The sequence below is a fragment of the Bactrocera tryoni genome, unplaced genomic scaffold (assembly GCF_016617805.1).
Source record: "Bactrocera tryoni isolate S06 unplaced genomic scaffold, CSIRO_BtryS06_freeze2 scaffold_120, whole genome shotgun sequence".
NCBI classification, from domain to species: domain Eukaryota; kingdom Metazoa; phylum Arthropoda; class Insecta; order Diptera; family Tephritidae; genus Bactrocera; species Bactrocera tryoni.
In genome coordinates, this window is record NW_024395835.1 from 1,226,094 (window position 1) to 1,230,287 (window position 4,194).

Genomic DNA, 4,194 nt, shown 5'->3' on the forward strand with positions numbered 1-4,194 from the left:
GTTTCGTTGATATGCATGTTTAATGGTAATTTTAAGGCTGAATGTGCAGTTCGTCCGCCTTCTAATAAAGTTGCTGCTATTCCAGATGAAGCCAACGCTAGGACTACCTCATTTTGCGATCGGATCTTTGCTAATAGCAATGAAATTAGGAACGTTTTCTCAGTACCCCCAGGAGAATCAAGAAAGTAAATCCCCCAGACCCACTGTTTACAGCTTGTGTTAAACGATCGTACGCAATCCTTTGTTCTTCGTTCAATTGCGGAACAGTTGTGCGAACTGCTTCGGTCATAGCTTGAGTATCGTACTGGAGTTCTCTTTGCAACTCATGGTTTAATGCATCTTGCATAGCACGATTGGGTGATGTCAGGCCCAAACACGACAATACTTTATTTGCCATCAACAAACACATATCTTCTATTATGATCAACGTGTCATTGTAAATCTCTGCCGTAATTTCCAATGTAGGATTCAAAGTTTTACAACGCATCCTCAGACATGTCATTCCTATATTTCATCCACAAATCATTCGGATTTGAGGGGAGACATGTCGATATTATAATCGCAAACAGTGTGTGAATTTGATGCGGCGATGAAGATATCACGGAATCCTTGCGAATCGTTTTCAAGCAACCGTAATAATTGACACGCCTCACGGTAAGTCGCACACAGATGTCCATTAACTGTTCGCAATTGTTGAAAAGATGTCGGACCAGGAACATTCACCAATAACAATCTATGATAATAACATTCATCGTTTTTAGGATGTACTGTATATATACGGCCTATAGCATCTGTGGCAAATACATTTTCTTATCCTTCAAGTGGTGTTCCTTGTTTACGACGCTCAAAAGACTTTGATGATGCGTTCCATGTGTAGTAGCGCGGCATATCAGCCTACAGCAAAGTGCGAGCGAATTGATCAGTTGCACAAATTGAGAAGAAACCTGTCAATGTGGTCACAGGTGGACGTGCCGCTCTATCCACAGCGTTGTTTGGGTTGAAATACACTCGTTGTCCATTTTCTAAATGAACTGCCAAATGCAATTCAGTGGGATGTCTTTCATGAATTGCAAACGAAAATATGCGCCAAATAGCCTCATTGCTGCTTACATAGCGACCCCTCCGATAGTGAGACACTTCATCATTTGTGTTTACATATGTACTTTATGGATTTCACAGAGTTACAAAATTCCACGTTGATGTGAGCTTCAAAAGTTTTGGACAATATGGGCGAGAACGGCACAATCCAACGATTGTCTACATGAAAATCTTGTCCTTTTATCTTGACATCTACAGATCGTCCACCGTCCTCAACTGATCGCCGACGATACAATGGGTAACCATCGATTCCCGAGATGGTTTCAGCAAGCAAGTTTCTCGGGTACCGTTTGGAGCACTTGCCGTCGATCATACAGGGTGAGCTGTTGTTGAAAACTCCGCAAGGTCCATGTATCATGTGTTTAGTTACTATCGTATGCAATTTTGGGTCAACCGTTTTATCAGGAATTTCGGCTGAAATAATGGAATCAATTTCTTCTGGCCTTATTTTGTCAACCAACCAGACTAATATATGAGCATGTGGCAAACCACGCTTTTGCCACTCAACAGAGTACATCCACCAACGTACTTGGCCATACACACGATGCTTTGTAATGAAATTCATTAAAGATTTTAATTTTTGCTTGTAAACTCTGGCTGTGATGTCATGCCTATCAAGTGGTGTTTGGTTGTATAGCAGTTCTTTTTTTTTATTTCAATCCAAAACAACGATGTCTATGGACACTAATAGCAACAAAATGTAGGCCAAACCCGTTAAAAGTATTGTAATTACTTTTGATTTATATAAACAATCATAAGTGTACGTAAACTTTTTTGATGTAAATTATGCTCATTTTAAGCTTTAACTAAAATTTTTTTTATTTGTGTAAAAAAAAAATGTTTTGATATGCTATATTTAATGCTAAATATACATATCATGAAATGGATAGAAAAAAACCACAAAAGTTATCCATTTTGAAACAAATAAACGTGTCGAAATTTAATAGAACTAGGTGTATGTAAACTTTATTGGTCCACTGTACAAAGATTATCAATTCAGCATTTACATTTTTATTACTTGTTTACACCTTTTGAATTTTATTTAATGTTACTTTTCCTGTAAGGTGATTGACTTTGTATCAAAAATTTGCGTATTAAGAATTAGATCTAATTAGACTCACTGATGATCCTGTATCCACCAGAAATGTAAATGGTCGATTTTCAATTATCAATTCCACTTTTGGAAAGTATCCGAAGTTTCTAACGTCGAACCCTAAACTGATTTGAACTGTTCCCTCCAATATAAGCTTACACATTAGTCTATTAGTCTGCCCAATAAAGCATTCTTAGAAGTACTCCACGCCAACAAGTAAGCGTAGGAATAGTTCGCGTCAGCAATTTCTCATCAACTGGCAAATTCTTCGCCACTCCAATATCAGCACGGTAGCAGCGATTCACCTGTTGTCTAAACGACAACAACAACAGTATCAGGTGCAGTAGCAGCAGAAATGTCGAAATTGTGCCAATTATAGGGAATCAGGCAGGGCTCATATTTTTAAGTTTTAGTCTTAAGCCCGACTTGAACAAAAACACATAGGGCTTAATAAAAATTGTTTGAATGCAAAAGTTAACTGTGAATTTATTTCAACCAAGCCCTGGACAACAGCACATAGAGCTGAGGATTAACTGGCGCCCAACGCGGATAGGATCAACACGGACGAAACCGTACCAAGAAGATTGATCTTTAATATTCATGTAAGTATTCAGTGATCGATATAAAAGAAAACAGAAAAAGAATAAATAAAGTCATAAATAAAATTTATTGAAGTTAAATTAAAAAAAAAAAATAGCGCATAGCGCTAAATTAGCAATAGTGTAAGCAAAGTTTTTAAAGTGGCCGTAGGGCTAAATTTTTTGTGTGTTTAACTAGCTATTAGAAAAGTTCGCTAAAGAATAAATAGAATAGTTGACACAGTCAGGTTATAAGTGACATTATAATGAATGAGGAGACAATGAGGGTAATAGTGACAGCTGCCGTCACTGCAGCTACGGAAAGGACCTCCTTCGAGAGGACAATAGGACAGCTGACAGAACGACTAAAGGCTTTGAAACTCTCTTAGAAGTGGAGGAATATGAAGTAGTGACTATAGACCCAACTGTTCGGTGTGAGGAATCTTTAGAAATAATTAAATCTCTGCCGGAATTCAGTGGCGAAAAAATTAAATTAAAAACAAGTAAGGAAGGGCTAAGTTCGGGTGTCACCGAACATTTTATACTCTCGCATGATAAAGTGATAATCGAGATTTCATTATCCGTCATTTACATATTTTTTTTATTTTGCTGTAAAATTAATTAGGTTAGTAGTTCCTGAGATATGGTTTTTGGTCCATAAGTGCGCGACGCCACGCCCATTTTCAATTTTTAAAAAAAGCCCGGGTGCAGCCTCCTTCTGCCACTTCTTCCGCAAAATTTAGTGTTTCTAACGTTTTTTGTTAGTCGGTTAAGGCACTTTTAGTGATTTTCAACATAACCTTTGTATGGGAGGTGGGCGTGGTTATTATCCGATTTCTTCCATTTTTGAACTGTATAGTAGTTTCCGAGATATGTCCAAAAAACTTAGTAGGGGGCGGGGCCACGCCCACTTTTCCAAAAAAATTACGACCAAATATGCCCCTCCCGAATGCGTTCCTTTGTGCCAAATTTCACTTTAATTTCTTTATTTATGGCTTAGTTATGACACTTTATAGGTTTTCGGTTTTTGCCATTTTGTGGGCGTGGCAGTAGGCCGATTTTGCCCATCTTCGAACTTAACCTTCTTATGGAGCCAAGAAATACAGACAGACATCCGGATTTCAACTCTACTCGTCACCCTGATCACTTTGGTATATATAACCCTATATCTGACTCTTTTAGTTTTAGGACTTACAAACAACTCTTATGTGAACAAAACTATTATACTCTCCTTAGCAACTTTATTGCGAGAGTATAAAAATTAATCGCAAAATGTGTTGCTAAGCGCATAACTCAAGAACGCCAGGACCAATTTTGAAAATTCTTTTTTTAAAATGTTCGTTGAGGTTCAGGGATGGTTTTTACGGCAAGAAAAATTCGAATAATTGCCGGAAAACCCCTAAAAACAGTCCTTTTCTTTTGCCC